Here is a 16,712-nt window from a genome sequence, read left to right as displayed (position 1 = left end):
CAGGAAGAGGGGTGGGTGGGAGGAAGAGGCAACACAGAAAGGTGGGTGGGTGGTCGGAAGAGGCAACACAGAAAGAGGGGTGGGTGGGTGGGAGGAAGAGGCAACACAGAAAGAGGGGTGGGGGGGTGGGAGGAAGAGGCAACACAGAAAGAGGGGTGGGTGGGTGGGAGGAAGAGGCAACACAGAAAGAGGGGTGGGAGGAAGAGGCAACACAGAAAGAGGGGTGGGAGTAAGAGGCAACACAGAAAGAGGGGTGTGTGGGTGGGAGGAAGAGGCAACACAGAAAGAGGGGTGGGCGGGTAGGTGGAAGAGGCAACACAAAGAGGGGTGGGCGGGTGGGTGGAAGAGGCAACACAGAAAGAGGGGTGGGCGGGTGGGTGGAAGAGGCAACACAGAAAGAGGGGTGGGCGGGTGGGTGGAAGAGGCAACACAGAAAGAGGGGTGGGTGGGTGGGTGGAAGAGGCAACACAGAAAGAGGGGTGGGTGGGTGGGTGGAAGAGGCAACACAGAAAGAGGGGTGGGTGGGTGGGTGGAAGAGGCAACACAGAAAGAGGGGTGGGTGGGTGGGAGGAAGAGGCAACACAGAAAGAGGGGTGGGTGGGTGGGAGGAAGAGGCAACACAGAAAGAGGGGTGGGAGGAAGAGGCAACACAGAAAGAGGGGTGGGTGGGTGGGTGGAAGAGGCAACACAGAAAGAGGGGTGGGTGGAAGAGGCAACAGAGAAAGAGGGGTGGGTGGAAGAGGCAACACAGAAAGAGGGGTGGGTGGGTGGAAGAGGCAACACAGAAAGAGAGGTGGGTGGGTGGAAGAGGCAACACAGAAAGAGAGGTGGGTGGAAGAGGCAACACAGAAAGAGGGGTCGGTGGGTGGGTGGGTGGAAGAGGCAACACAGAAAGGTGTTGGTGGGTGGGAGAGGCAACACAGAAAGAGGGGTGGGTGGGTGGGTGGGAGGAAGGGGCAACACAGAAAGGTGGGTGGGTGGGAGTTAGAGGCAACACAGAAAGAGGGGTGGGTGGGAGAGGCAACACAGAAAGAGGGGTGGGTGGGAGAGGCAACACAGAGAGGGGTGGGTGGCTGGGTGGAAGAGGCAACACAGAGAGGGGTGGGTGGCTGGGTGGAAGAGGCAACACAGAGAGGGGTGGGTGGGTGGGTGGGTGGAAGAGGCAACACAGAGAGGGGTGGGTGGGTGGGTGGAAGAGGCAACACAGAGAGGGGTGGGTGGGTGGGTGGAAGAGGCAACACAGAGAGGGGTGGGTGGGTGGGTGGAAGAGGCAACACAGAAAGAGGGGTGGGTGGGTGGGAGGAAGAGGCAACACAGAGAGGGGTGGGTGGGTGGGTGGAAGAGGCAACACAGAAAAAGGGGTGGGTGGGTAGAAGAGGCAACACAGAAAGAGGGGTGGGTGGGTGGAAGAGGCAACACAGAAAGAGGGGTGGGTGGGTGGGAGGAAGAGGCAACACAGAAAGAGGGGTGGGTGGGTGGGAGGAAGAGGCAACACAGAAAGAGGGGTGGGTGGGTGGGAGGAAGAGGCAACACAGAAAGAGGGGTGGGTGGGTGGGAGGAAGAGGCAACACAGAAAGAGGGGTGGGTGGGTGGAAGAGGCAACACAGAAAGAGGGGTGGGTGGGTGGAAGAGGCAACTAAGAAAGAGGAGTGGGTGGAAGAGGCAACAGAAAAAGAGGAGTGGGTGGAAGAGGCAACAGAAAAAGAGGGGTGGGTGGAAGAGGCAACACAGAAAGAGGGGTGGGTGGGTGGGTGGGAGGAAGAGGCAACACAGAAAGAGGGGTGGGTGGGTGTGTGGGAGGAAGAGGCAACACAGAAAGAGGGGTGGGTGGGTGGGTGGAAGAGGCAACACAGAAAGAGGGGTGGGTGGGTGGGTGGAAGAGGCAACAAGGAAAGAGGGGTGGGTGGGTGGGAGGAAGAGGCCACACATAAAGAGGGGTGGGTGGGAGGGAGGAAGAGGCCACACAGAAAGAGGGTTGGGTGGGAGGGAGGAAGGGGCCACACAGAAAGAGGCGTGGGTGGGTGGAAGAGGCAACACAGAAAGAGGGGTGGGTGGGTGGGTGGAAGAGGCAACACAGAAAGAGGGGTGGGTGGGTGGGTGGAAGAGGCAACACAGAAAGAGGGGTGGGTTGGTGGAAGAGGCAACACAGAAAGAGGGGTGGGTGGGTGGGTGAGGCAACACAGAAAGAGGGGTGGGTGGAAGAGGCAACACAGAAAGAGGAGTGGGTGGGTGGAAGAGGCAACACAGAAAGGGGTGGGCGGGTGGAAGAGGCAACACAGAAAGAGGGGTGGGTGGAAGAGGCAACACAGAAAGAGGTGCGTGGTTGAATGGAAGAGGCAACACAGAAAGAGGGGTGTGTGGGTGGAAGAGGCAACACAGAAAGAGAGGTGGGTGGGTGGAAGAGGCAACACAGAAAGAGGGGTGGGCGGGTGGGTGGAAGAGGCAACACAGAAAGAGGGGTGGGCGGGTGGGTGGAAGAGGCAACACAGAAAGAGGGGTGGGTGGGTGGGTGGAAGAGGCAACACAGAAAGAGGGGTGGGTGGGTGGGTGTAAGAAGCAACACAGAAAGAGGGGTGGGTGGAAGAGGCAACACAGAGAGGGGTGGGTGGGTGGGTGGAAGAGGCAACACAGAGAGGGGTGGGTGGGTGGAAGAGGCAACACAGAGAGGGGTGGGTGGGTGGAAGAGGCAACACAGAAAGAGGGGTGGGTGGGTGGGTGGAAGAGGCAACACAGAAAGAGGGGTGGGTGGGTGGAAGAGGCAACACAGAGAGGGAGGGGTGGGTGGGTGAGGCAACACAGTAAGAGGGGTGGGTGGGTGGAAGAGGCAACAGAAAGAGGGGTGGGTGAATGGAAGAGGCAACACAGAAAGAGGGGTGGGTGGGTGGAAGAGGCAACACAGAAAGAGGGGTGGGCGGGTGGGTGGAAGAGGCAACACAGAAAGAGGGGTGGGCGGGTGGGTGGAAGAGGCAACACAGAAAGAGGGGTGGGCGGGTGGGTGGAAGAGGCAACACAGAAAGAGGGGTGGGCGGGTGGGTGGAAGAGGCAACACAGAAAGAGGGGTGGGCGGGTGGGTGGAAGAGGCAACACAGAAAGAGGGGTGGGCGGGTGGGTGGAAGAGGCAACACAGAAAGAGGGGTGGGCGGGTGGGTGGAAGAGGCAACACAGAAAGAGGGGTGGGCGGGTGGGTGGAAGAGGCAACACAGAAAGAGGGGTGGGTGGGTGGGTGGAAGAGGCAACACAGAAAGAGGGGTGGGTGGGTGGGTGGAAGAGGCAACACAGAAAGAGGGGTGGGTGGGTGGGTGGAAGAGGCAACACAGAAAGAGGGGTGGGTGGGTGGGTGGAAGAGGCAACACAGAAAGAGGGGTGGGTGGGTGGGAGGAAGAGGCAACACAGAAAGAGGGGTGGGAGGAAGAGGCAACACAGAAAGAGGGGTGGGTGGGTGGGTGGAAGAGGCAACACAGAAAGAGGGGTGGGTGGGTGGAAGAGGCAACACAGAAAGAGGGGTGGGTGGAAGAGGCAACAGAGAAAGAGGGGTGGGTGGAAGAGGCAACACAGAAAGAGGGGTGGGTGGGTGGAAGAGGCAACACAGAAAGAGAGGTGGGTGGGTGGAAGAGGCAACACAGAAAGAGAGGTGGGTGGAAGAGGCAACACAGAAAGAGGGGTCGGTGGGTGGGTGGGTGGAAGAGGCAACACAGAAAGGTGTGGGTGGGTGGGAGAGGCAACACAGAAAGAGGGGTGGATGGGTGGGTGGGAGGAAGGGGCAACACAGAAAGGTGGGTGGGTGGGAGTTAGAGGCAACACAGAAAGAGGGGTGGGTGGGTGGGTGGAAGAAGCAACACAGAAAGAGTGGTGGGTGGGTGGGTAGGTGTAAGAGGCAACACAGGAAGAGGGGTGGGTGGGAGGAAGAGGCAACACAGAAAGGTGGGTGGGTGGTCGGAAGAGGCAACACAGAAAGAGGGGTGGGTGGGTGGGAGGAAGAGGCAACACAGAAAGAGGGGTGGGTGGGTGGGAGGAAGAGGCAACACAGAAAGAGGGGTGGGGGGGTGGGAGGAAGAGGCAACACAGAAAGAGGGGTGGGTGGGTGGGAGGAAGAGGCAACACAGAAAGAGGGGTGGGAGGAAGAGGCAACACAGAAAGAGGGGTGGGAGGAAGAGGCAACACAGAAAGAGGGGTGTGTGGGTGGGAGGAAGAGGCAACACAGAAAGAGGGGTGGGCGGGTAGGTGGAAGAGGCAACACAAAGAGGGGTGGGCGGAAGAGGCAACACAGAAAGAGGGGTGGGTGGGTGGAAGAGGCAACACAGAAAGAGGGGTGGGTGGGTGGAAGAGGCAACACAGAAAGAGGGGTGGGTGGGTGGAAGAGGCAACACAGAAAGAGGGGTGGGTGGGTGGGTAGAAGAGGCAACAGAAAGAGGGGTGGGAGGAGGAGGCAACACAGAAAGAGGGGTGGGTGGGTGGAAGAGGCAACAGAAAGAGGGGTGGGTGGGTGGAAGAGGCAACACAGAAAGAGGGGTGGGTGGGTGGAAGAGTCAACACAGAAAGAGGGGTGGGTGGGTGTAAGAGGCAACACAGAAAGAGGGGTGGGTGGAAGAGGCAACAGAGAAAGAGGGGTGGGTGGAAGAGGCAACACAGAAAGAGGGGTGGGTGGGTGGAAGAGGCAACACAGAAAGAGGGGTGGGTGGAAGAGGCAACACAGAAAGAGGGGTGGGTGGAAGAGGCAACACAGAGAGGGGTGGGTGGAAGAGGCAACACAGAAAGAGGGGTGGGTGGAAGAGGCAACACAGAGAGGGGTGGGTGGGTGGAAGAGACAACACAGAAAGAGGGGTGGGTGGGTGTAAGAGGCAACACAGAAAGAGGGGTGGGTGGAAGAGGCAACAGAGAAAGAGGGGTGGGTGGAAGAGGCAACACAGAAAGAGGGGTGGGTGGGTGGAAGAGGCAACACAGAAAGAGGGGTGGGTGGAAGAGGCAACACAGAAAGAGGGGTGGGTGGAAGAGGCAACACAGAGAGGGGTGGGTGGAAGAGGCAACACAGAGAGGGGTGGGTGGGTGGGTGGAAGAGGCAACACAGAGAGGGGTGGGTGGGTGGAAGAGGCAACACAGAAAGAGGGGTGGGTGGGTGGGTGGAAGAGGCAACACAGAAAGAGGGGTGGGTGGGTGGAAGAGGCAACACAGAAAGAGGGGTGGGTGGGTGGGTGGAAGAGGCAACACAGAAAGAGGGGTGGGTGGAAGAGGCAACACAGAAAGAGGGGTGGGTGGGTGGGTGGAAGAGGCAACACAGAAAGAGGGGTGGGTGGGTGGGTGGAAGAGGCAACACAGAAAGAGGGGTGGGTGGGTGGAAGAGGCAACACAGAAAGAGGGGTGGGTGGGTGGAAGAGGCAACACAGAAAGAGGGGTGGGTTGGTGGGGGGAAGAGGCAACACAGAAAGAGGGGTGGGTGGGTGGGGGGAAGAGGCAACACAGAAAGAGGAGTGGGTGGGTGGGTGGAAGAGGCAACACAGAAAGAGGAGTGGGTGGGTGGAAGAGGCAACACAGAAAGAGGGGTGGGTGGAAGAGGCAACACAGAAAGAGGGGTGGGTCGGTGGGTGGAAGTGGCAACACAGGAAGAGGGGTGGGTGGGTGGGTGGAAGAGGCAACACAGAAAGAGGGGTGGGTGGGTGGAAGAGGCAACACAGAAAGAGGGGTGGGTGGGTGGGTGGAAGAAGCAACACAGAAAGAGGGGTGGGTGGAAGAGGCAACACAGAGAGGGGTGGGTGGGTGGGTGGAAGAGGCAACACAGAGAGGGGTGGGTGGGTGGGTGGAAGAGGCAACACAGAGAGGGGTGGGTGGGTGGGTGGAAGAGGCAACACAGAGAGGGGTGGGTGGGTGGGTGGAAGAGGCAACACAGAGAGGGGTGGGTGGGTGGAAGAGGCAACACAGAAAGAGGGGTGGGTGGGTGGAAGAGGCAACAGAAAGAGGGGTGGGTGGGTGGGTGGGTGGAAGAGGCAACACAGAAAAAGGGGTGGGTGGGTAGAAGAGGCAACACAGAAAGAGGGGTGGGTGGGTGGAAGAGGCAACACAGAAAGAGGGGTGGGTGGGTGGGAGGAAGAGGCAACACAGAAAGAGGGGTGGGTGGGTGGGAGGAAGAGGCAACACAGAAAGAGGGGTGGGTGGGTGGGAGGAAGAGGCAACACAGAAAGAGGGGTGGGTGGGTGGGAGGAAGAGGCAACATAGAAAGAGGGGTGGGTGGGTGGGAGGAAGAGGCAACACAGAAAGAGGGATGGGTGGGTGGAAGAGGCAACACAGAAAGAGGGGTGGGTGGGTGGAAGAGGCAACTAAGAAAGAGGAGTGGGTGGAAGAGGCAACAGAAAAAGAGGGGTGGGTGGAAGAGGCAACACAGAAAGAGGGGTGGGTGGGAGGAAGAGGCAACACAGAAAGAGGGGTGGGTGGGAGGAAGAGGCAACACAGAAAGAGGGGTGGGAGGGTGTGTGGGAGGAAGAGGCAACACAGAAAGAGGGGTGGGTGGGTGGGTGGAAGAGGCAACAAGGAAAGAGGGGTGGGTGGGTGGGAGGAAGAGGCCACACATAAAGAGGGTTGGGTGGGAGGGAGGAAGGGGCCAAACAGAAAGAGGGGTGGGTGGGTGGGTGGAAGAGGCAACACAGAAAAAGGGGTGGGTGGGTGGGTGGAAGAGGCAACACAGAAAAAGGGGTGGGTGGGTGGGTGGAAGAGGCAACACAGAAAGAGGGGTGGGTGGGTGGGTGGAAGAGGCAACACAGAAAGAGGGGTGGGTGGGTGGGTGGAAGAGGCAACACAGAAAGAGGAGTGGGTGGGTGGAAGAGGCAACACAGAAAGGGGTGGGCGGGTGGACGAGGCAACACAGAAAGAGGGGTGGGTGGAAGAGGCAACACAGAAAGAGGTGGGTGGGTGAATGGAAGAGGCAACACAGAAAGAGGGGTGGGTGGAAGAGGCAACACAGAAAGAGGGGTGTGTGGGTGGAAGAGGCAACACAGAAAGAGGGGTGGGTGCGTGGAAGAGGCAACACAGAAAGAGGGGTGGGTGGGTGGGTGGAAGAGGCAACACAGAAAGAGGGGTGGGTGGGTGGGAGGAAGAGGCAACACAGAAAGAGGAGTGGGTGGGTGGGAGGAAGAGGCAACACAGAAAGAGGGGTGGGAGGGTAGGTGGAAGAGGCAACACAGAAAGAGGAGTGGGTGGGTGGAAGAGGCAACACAGAAAGGGGTGGGCGGGTGGAAGAGGCAACACAGAAAGAGGGGTGGGTGGAAGAGGCAACACAGAAAGAGGTGGGTGGGTGAATGGAAGAGGCAATACAGAAAGAGGGGTGGGTGGAAGAGGCAACACAGAAAGAGGGGTGTGTGGGTGGAAGAGGCAACACAGAAAGAGAGGTGGGTGGGTGGAAGAGGCAACACAGAAAGAGGGGTGGGTGCGTGGAAGAGGCAACACAGAAAGAGGGGTGGGTGGGTGGGAGGAAGAGGCAACACAGAAAGAGGGGTGGGTGGGTGGGAGGAAGAGGCAACACAGAAAGAGGGGTGGGTGGGTGGGAGGAAGAGGCAACACAGAAAGAGGGGTGGGTGGGTGGGAGGAAGAGGCAACACAGAAAGAGGGGTGGGAGGGTAGGTGGAAGAGGCAACACAGAAAGAGGGGTGGGAGGGTAGGTGGAAGAGGCAACACAGAAAGAGCGGTGGGCGGAAGAGGCAACACAGAAAGAGGGGTGGGTGGGTGTGTGGAAGAAGCAACACAAAAAGAGGGGTGGGTGGGTGGAAGAGGCAACACAGAAAGAGAGGTGGGTGGGTGGGAGGAAGAGGCAACACAGAAAGAGGGGTGGGTGGGTGGAAGAGGCAACACAGAAAGGGGTGGGCGGGTGGAAGAGGCAACACAGAAAGAGGGGTGGGTGGAAGAGGCAACACAGAAAGAGGTGGGTGGGTGAATGGAAGAGGCAATACAGAAAGAGGGGTGGGTGGGTGGAAGAGGCAACACAGAAAGGTGGGTGGGTGGAAGAGGCAACACAGAAAGAGGGGTGGGTGGGTGGAAGAGGCAACACAGAAAGAGGGGTCGGTGGGTGGAAGAGGCAACAGAAAGAGGGGTGGGAGGAGGAGGCAACACAGAAAGAGGTGTGGGTGGGTGGAAGAGGCAACAGAAAGAGGGGTGGGTGGGTGGGTGGGTGGAAGAGGCAACACAGAAAAAGGGGTGGGTGGGTAGAAGAGGCAACACAGAAAGAGGGGTGGGTGGGTGGAAGAGGCAACACAGAAAGAGGGGTGGGTGGGTGGGAGGAAGAGGCAACACAGAAAGAGGGGTGGGTGGGTGGGAGGAAGAGGCAACACAGAAAGAGGGGTGGGTGGGTGGGAGGAAGAGGCAACACAGAAAGAGGGGTGGGTGGGTGGGAGGAAGAGGCAACATAGAAAGAGGGGTGGGTGGGTGGGAGGAAGAGGCAACACAGAAAGAGGGATGGGTGGGTGGAAGAGGCAACACAGAAAGAGGGGTGGGTGGGTGGAAGAGGCAACTAAGAAAGAGGAGTGGGTGGAAGAGGCAACAGAAAAAGAGGGGTGGGTGGAAGAGGCAACACAGAAAGAGGGGTGGGTGGGAGGAAGAGGCAACACAGAAAGAGGGGTGGGTGGGAGGAAGAGGCAACACAGAAAGAGGGGTGGGAGGGTGTGTGGGAGGAAGAGGCAACACAGAAAGAGGGGTGGGTGGGTGGGTGGAAGAGGCAACAAGGAAAGAGGGGTGGGTGGGTGGGAGGAAGAGGCCACACATAAAGAGGGTTGGGTGGGAGGGAGGAAGGGGCCAAACAGAAAGAGGGGTGGGTGGGTGGGTGGAAGAGGCAACACAGAAAAAGGGGTGGGTGGGTGGGTGGAAGAGGCAACACAGAAAAAGGGGTGGGTGGGTGGGTGGAAGAGGCAACACAGAAAGAGGGGTGGGTGGGTGGGTGGAAGAGGCAACACAGAAAGAGGAGTGGGTGGGTGGAAGAGGCAACACAGAAAGGGGTGGGCGGGTGGACGAGGCAACACAGAAAGAGGGGTGGGTGGAAGAGGCAACACAGAAAGAGGTGGGTGGGTGAATGGAAGAGGCAACACAGAAAGAGGGGTGGGTGGAAGAGGCAACACAGAAAGAGGGGTGTGTGGGTGGAAGAGGCAACACAGAAAGAGGGGTGGGTGCGTGGAAGAGGCAACACAGAAAGAGGGGTGGGTGGGTGGGTGGAAGAGGCAACACAGAAAGAGGGGTGGGTGGGTGGGAGGAAGAGGCAACACAGAAAGAGGAGTGGGTGGGTGGGAGGAAGAGGCAACACAGAAAGAGGGGTGGGAGGGTAGGTGGAAGAGGCAACACAGAAAGAGGAGTGGGTGGGTGGAAGAGGCAACACAGAAAGGGGTGGGCGGGTGGAAGAGGCAACACAGAAAGAGGGGTGGGTGGAAGAGGCAACACAGAAAGAGGTGGGTGGGTGAATGGAAGAGGCAATACAGAAAGAGGGGTGGGTGGAAGAGGCAACACAGAAAGAGGGGTGTGTGGGTGGAAGAGGCAACACAGAAAGAGAGGTGGGTGGGTGGAAGAGGCAACACAGAAAGAGGGGTGGGTGCGTGGAAGAGGCAACACAGAAAGAGGGGTGGGTGGGTGGGAGGAAGAGGCAACACAGAAAGAGGGGTGGGTGGGTGGGAGGAAGAGGCAACACAGAAAGAGGGGTGGGTGGGTGGGAGGAAGAGGCAACACAGAAAGAGGGGTGGGTGGGTGGGAGGAAGAGGCAACACAGAAAGAGGGGTGGGTGGGTGGGAGGAAGAGGCAACACAGAAAGAGGGGTGGGAGGGTAGGTGGAAGAGGCAACACAGAAAGAGGGGTGGGAGGGTAGGTGGAAGAGGCAACACAGAAAGAGCGGTGGGCGGAAGAGGCAACACAGAAAGAGGGGTGGGTGGGTGTGTGGAAGAAGCAACACAAAAAGAGGGGTGGGTGGGTGGAAGAGGCAACACAGAAAGAGAGGTGGGTGGGTGGGAGGAAGAGGCAACACAGAAAGAGGGGTGGGTGGGTGGAAGAGGCAACACAGAAAGGGGTGGGCGGGTGGAAGAGGCAACACAGAAAGAGGGGTGGGTGGAAGAGGCAACACAGAAAGAGGTGGGTGGGTGAATGGAAGAGGCAATACAGAAAGAGGGGTGGGTGGGTGGAAGAGGCAACACAGAAAGGTGGGTGGGTGGAAGAGGCAACACAGAAAGAGGGGTGGGTGGGTGGAAGAGGCAACACAGAAAGAGGGGTCGGTGGGTGGAAGAGGCAACAGAAAGAGGGGTGGGAGGAGGAGGCAACACAGAAAGAGGTGTGGGTGGGTGGAAGAGGCAACAGAAAGAGGGGTGGGTGGGTGGAAGAGGCAACACAGAAAGAGGGGTGGGTGGGTGTAAGAGGCAACACAGAAAGAGGGGTGGGTGGGTGTAAGAGGCAACACAGAAAGAGGGGTGGGTGGAAGAGGCAACAGAGAAAGAGGGGTGGGTGGAAGAGGCAACACAGAAAGAGGGGTGGGTGGAAGAGGCAACACAGAAAGGTGTGGGTGGGTGGAAGAGGCAACACAGAAAGAGGGGTGGGTGGAAGAGGCAACACAGAAAGAGGGGTGGGTGGAAGAGGCAACACAGAAAGAGGGGTGGGTGGAAGAGGCAACACAGAGAGGGGTGGGTGGAAGAGGCAACACAGAGGGGTGGGTGGGTGGAAGAGGCAACACAGAGAGGGGTGGGTGGGTGGAAGAGGCAACACAGAGAGGGGTGGGTGGGTGGAAGAGGCAACACAGAGAGGGGTGGGTGGGTGGGTGGAAGAGGCAACACAGAGAGGGGTAGAGGGGTGGGTGGAAGAGGCAACACAGAGAGGGGTGGGTGGGTGGGTGGAAGAGGCAACACAGAGAGGGGTGGGTGGGTGGGTGGAAGAGGCAACACAGAGAGGGGTGGGTGGGTGGGTGGAAGAGGCAACACAGAGGGGTGGGTGGGTGGGTGGAAGAGGCAACACAGAGGGGTGGGTGGGTGGGTGGAAGAGGCAACACAGAAAGAGGGGTGGGTGGAAGAGGCAACACAGAGAGGGGTGGGTGGGTGGGTAGAAGAGGCAACACAGAAAGAGGGGTTTGTGGGTGGAAGAGGCACCACAGAAAGAAGGGTGGGTGGGTGGGTGGAAGAGGCAACAGAGAAAGAGGGGTGGGTGGAAGAGGCAACACAGAGGGGTGGGTGGGTGGTTGAAAGAGGCAACACAGAAAGAGGGGTGGGTGGGTTGAAGAGGCAACACAGAAAGAGGGGTGGGTGGGAGGAAGAGGCAATACAGAAAGAGGGGTGGGTGGAAGAGGCAACACAGAAAGAGGGGTGGGTGGGTGGAAGAGGCAACACAGAAAGAGGGGTGGGTGGAAGAGGCAACACAGAGAGGGAGGGGTGGGTGGGTGAGGCAACACAGTAAGAGGGGTGGGTGGGTGGAAGAGGCAACAGAAAGAGGGGTGGGTGAATGGAAGAGGCAACACAGAAAGAGGGGTGGGTGGGTGAATGGAAGAGGCAACACAGAAAGAGGGGTGGGTGGGTGGAAGAGGCAACACAGAAAGAGGGGTGGGTGGGTGGGTGGAAGAGGCAACACAGAAAGAGGGGTGGGTGGGTGGAAGAGGCAACACAGAAAGAGGGGTGGCTGGGTGGGTGGAAGAGGCAACACAGAAAGAGGGGTGGGTGGGTGAATGGAAGAGGCAACACAGAAAGAGGGGTGGGTGGGTGGGTGGAAGAGGCAACACAGAAAGAGGGGTGGGTGGGTGGGTGGAAGAGGCAACACAGAAAGAGGGGTGGGTGGGTGGAAGAGGCAACACAGAAAGAGGGGTGGGTGGGTGGGTGGAAGAGGCAACACAGAAAGAGGGGTGGGTGGGTGAATGGAAGAGGCAACACAGAAAGAGGGGTGGGTGGGTGGGTGGAAGAGGCAACACAGAAAGAGGGGTGGGTGGGTGGGTGGAAGAGGCAACACAGAAAGAGGGGTGGGCGGGTGGGTGGAAGAGGCAACACAGAAAGAGGGGTGGGCGGGTGGGTGGAAGAGGCAACACAGAAAGAGGGGTGGGCGGGTGGGTGGAAGAGGCAACACAGAAAGAGGGGTGGGCGGGTGGGTGGAAGAGGCAACACAGAAAGAGGGGTGGGCGGGTGGGTGGAAGAGGCAACACAGAAAGAGGGGTGGGTGGGTGGGTGGAAGAGGCAACACAGAAAGAGGGGTGGGTGGGTGGAAGAGGCAACACAGAAAGAGGGGTGGGTGGGTGGGTGGAAGAGGCAACACAGAAAGAGGGGTGGGTGGGTGGAAGAGGCAACACAGAGAGGGAGGGGTGGGTGGGTGAGGCAACACAGTAAGAGGGGTGGGTGGGTGGAAGAGGCAACAGAAAGAGGGGTGGGTGAATGGAAGAGGCAACACAGAAAGAGGGGTGGGTGGGTGGAAGAGGCAACACAGAAAGAGGGGTGGGTGGGTGGGTGGAAGAGGCAACACAGAAAGGGGTGGGTGGGTGGGTGGAAGAGGCAACACAGAAAGAGGGGTGGGCGGGTGGGTGGAAGAGGCAACACAGAAAGAGGGGTGGGCGGGTGGGTGGAAGAGGCAACACAGAAAGAGGGGTGGGCGGGTGGGTGGAAGAGGCAACACAGAAAGAGGGGTGGGCGGGTGGGTGGAAGAGGCAACACAGCAAGAGGGGTGGGCGGGTGGGTGGAAGAGGCAACACAGAAAGAGGGGTGGGCGGGTGGGTGGAAGAGGCAACACAGAAAGAGGGGTGGGCGGGTGGGTGGAAGAGGCAACACAGAAAGAGGGGTGGGTGGGTGGAAGAGGCAACACAGAAAGAGGGGTGGGTGGGTGGGTGGAAGAGGCAACACAGAAAGAGGGGTGGGTGGGTGGGTGGGTGGAAGAGGCAACACAGAAAGAGGGGTGGGTGGGTGGAAGAGGCAACACAGAAAGAGGGGTGGGTGGGTGTAAGAGGCAACACAGAAAGAGGGGTGGGTGGAAGAGGCAACAGAGAAAGAGGGGTGGGTGGAAGAGGCAACACAGAAAGAGGGGTGGGTGGGTGGAAGAGGCAACACAGAAAGAGAGGTGGGTGGGTGGGAGGAAGAGGCAACACAGAAAGAGGGGTGGGTGGGTGGGAGGAAGAGGCAACACAGAAAGAGGGGTCGGTGGGTGGAAGAGGCAACACAGAAAGGTGTGGGTGGGTGGAAGAGGCAACACAGAAAGAGGGGTGGGTGGGTGGGTGGGTGGGTGGGAGGAAGGGGCAACACAGAAAGATGGGTGGGTGGGAGTTAGAGGCAACACAGAAAGAGGGGTGGGTGGGTGGGTGGAAGAGGCAACACAGAGGGTGGGTGGGTGGAAGAGGCAACACAGAGAGGGGTGGGTGGGTGGAAGAGGCAACACAGAGAGGGGTGTGTGGGTGGTTGAAAGAGGCAACACAGAAAGAGGGGTGTGTGGGTGGGTTGAAGAGGCAACACAGAAAGAGGGGTGGGTGGGTGTAAGAGGCAACACAGAAAGAGGGGTGGGTGGGTGGGTGTAAGAGGCAACACAGGAAGAGGGGTGGGTGGGAGGAAGAGGCAACACAGAAAGAGGGGTGGGTGGGTGGAAGAATCAACACAGAAAGAGGGGTGGGTGGAAGAGGCAACACAGAAAGAGGGGTGGGTGGGTGGAAGAGGCAACACAGAAAGAGGGGTGGGTGGGTGGAAGAGGCAACACAGAAAGAGGGGTGGGTGGGTGGGAGGAAGAGGCAACACAGAAAGAGGGGTGGGTGGGTGGGTGTAAGATGCAACACAGGAAGAGGGGTGGGTGGGAGGAAGAGGCAACACAGAAAGAGGGGTGGGTGGGTGGGTGGAAGAATCAACACAGAAAGAGGGGTGGGTGGAAGAGGCAACACAGAAAGAGGGGTGGGTGGGTGGAAGAGGCAACACAGAAAGAGGGGTGGGTGGGTGGGAGGAAGAGGCAACACAGAAAGAGGGGTGGGTGGGTGGGAGAAAGAGGCAACGCAGAAAGAGGGGTGGGTGGGTGGGAGGAAGAGGCAACGCAGAAAGAGGGGTGGGTGGGTGGGAGGAAGAGGCAACACAGAAAGAGGGGTGGGTGGGAGGAAGAGGCGACACAGAAAGAGGGGTGGGTGGGTGGGAGGAAGAGGCAACACAGAAAGAGGGGTGGGGGGGGTGGGAGGAAGAGGCAACACAGAAAGAGGGGTGGGTGGGTGGGAGGAAGAGGCAACACAGTAAGAGGGGTGGGAGGAAGAGGCAACACAGAAAGAGGGGTGGGAGGAAGAGGCAACACAGAAAGAGGGGTGTGTGGGTGGGAGGAAGAGGCAACACAGAAAGAGGGGTGGGCGGGTAGGTGGAAGAGGCAACACAAAGAGGGGTGGGCGGAAGAGGCAACACAGAAAGAGGGGTGGGTGGGTGGAAGAGGCAACACAGAAAGAGGGGTGGTGGGTGGAAGAGGCAACACAGAAAGAGGGGTGGGTGGGTGGAAGAGGCAACACAGAAAGAGGGGTGGGCGGGTGGGTGGAAGAGGCAACACAGAAAGAGGGGTGGGTGGGTGGGTGGAAGAGGCAACACAGAAAGAGGGGTGGGTGGGTGGAAGAGGCAACACAGAAAGAGGGGTGGGTGGGTGGGTGGAAGAGGCAACACAGAAAGAGGGGTGGGTGGGTGGAAGAGGCAACACAGAGAGGGAGGGGTGGGTGGGTGAGGCAACACAGAAAGAGGGGTGGGTGGGTGGAAGAGGCAACAGAAAGAGGGGTGGGTGGGTGGAAGAGGCAACACAGAAAGAGGGGTGGGTGGGTGGAAGAGACAACACAGAAAGAGGGGTGGGTGGGTGTAAGAGGCAACACAGAAAGAGGGGTGGGTGGAAGAGGCAACAGAGAAAGAGGGGTGGGTGGAAGAGGCAACACAGAAAGAGGGGTGGGTGGGTGGAAGAGGCAACACAGAAAGAGGGGTGGGTGGAAGAGGCAACACAGAAAGAGGGGTGGGTGGAAGAGGCAACACAGAGAGGGGTGGGTGGGTGGGTGGAAGAGGCAACACAGAGAGGGGTGAGTGGGTGGGTGGAAGAGGCAACACAGAGAGGGGTGGGTGGGTGGAAGAGGCAACACAGAAAGAGGGGTGGGTGGGTGGGTGGAAGAGGCAACACAGAAAGAGGGGTGGGTGGGTGGGTGGAAGAGGCAACACAGAAAGAGGGGTGGGTTGGTGGGTGGAAGAGGCAACACAGAAAGAGGGGTGGGTGGGTGGGTGGAAGAGGCAACACAGAAAGAGGGGTGGGTGGGTGGGTGGAAGAGGCAACACAGAAAGAGGGGTGGGTGGGTGGAAGAGGCAACACAGAAAGAGGGGTGGGTGGGTGGGTGGAAGAGGCAACACAAAAAGAGGGGTGGGTGGGTGGGTGGAAGAGGCAACACAGAAAGAGGGGTGGGTGGGTGGGTGGAAGAGGCAACACAGAAAGAGGGGTGGGTGGGTGGGTGGAAGAGGCAACACAGAAAGAGGGGTGGGTTGGTGGGGGGAAGAGGCAACACAGAAAGAGGGGTGGGTGGGTGGGTGGAAAAGGCAACACAGAAAGAGGAGTGGGTGGGTGGGTGGAAGAGGCAACAGAAAGAGGAGTGGGTGGGTGGGTGGAAGAGGCAACACAGAAAGAGGGGTGGGTGGGAGGAAGAGGCAACACAGAAAGAGGGGTGGGTGGGTGGGAGGAAGAGGCAACACAGAAAGAGGGGTGGGTGGGTGGGTGGAAGAGGCAACACAGAAAGAGGGGTGGGTGGGTGGGTGGAAGAGGCAACACAGAAAGAGAAGTGGGTGGGTGGGTGGAAGAGGCAACACAGAAAGAGGGGTGGGTGGGTGGGTGGAAGAGGCAACACAGAAAGAGGGGTGGGTGGGTGGAAGAGGCAACACAGAAAGAGGGGTGGGTGGGTGGGTGGAAGAAGCAACACAGAAAGAGGGGTGGGTGGAAGAGGCAACACAGAGAGAGTGGGTGGGTGGGTGGAAGAGGCAACACAGAGAGGGGTGGGTGGGTGGGTGGAAGAGGCAACACAGAGAGGGGTGGGTGGGTGGGTGGAAGAGGCAACACAGAGAGGGGTGGGTGGGTGGGTGGAAGAGGCAACACAGAGAGGGGTGGGTGGGTGGGAGAGGCAACACAGAGAGGGGTGGGTGGGTGGGTGGAAGAGGCAACACAGAGAGGGGTGGGTGGGTGGGTGGAAGAGGCAACACAGAAAGGGGTGGGTGGGTGGGTGGAAGAGGCAACACAGAAAGAGGGGTGGGTGGGTGGGTGGAAGAGGCAACACAGAAAGAGGGGTGGGTGGGTGGGTGGAAGAGGCAACACAGAAAGAGGGATGGGTGGGTGGGTGGAAGAGGCAACACAGAAAGAGGGGTGGGTGGGTGGGAGGAAGAGGCAACACAGAGAGGGGTGGGTGGGTGGGTGGAAGAGGCAACACAGAAAAAGGGGTGGGTGGGTAGAAGAGGCAACACAGAAAGAGGGGTGGGTGGGTGGAAGAGGCAACACAGAAAGAGGGGTGGGTGGGTGGGAGGAAGAGGCAACACAGAAAGAGGGGTGGGTGGGTGGGAGGAAGAGGCAACACAGAAAGAGGGGTGGGTGGGTGGGAGGAAGAGGCAACACAGAAAGAGGGGTGGGTGGGTGGGAGGAAGAGGCAACACAGAAAGAGGGGTGGGTGGGTGGAAGAGGCAACACAGAAAGAGGGGTGGGTGGGTGGAAGAGGCAACTAAGAAAGAGGAGTGGGTGGAAGAGGCAACAGAAAAAGAGGAGTCGGTGGAAGAGGCAACAGAAAAAGA

The sequence above is a fragment of the Triturus cristatus genome, chromosome 1_1, assembly GCF_964204655.1.
Source record: "Triturus cristatus chromosome 1_1, aTriCri1.1, whole genome shotgun sequence".
Lineage (NCBI taxonomy): Eukaryota > Metazoa > Chordata > Amphibia > Caudata > Salamandridae > Triturus > Triturus cristatus.
The sequence above is the reverse complement of the archived record's forward strand: the minus strand, read 5'-3'. Positions refer to the sequence as shown.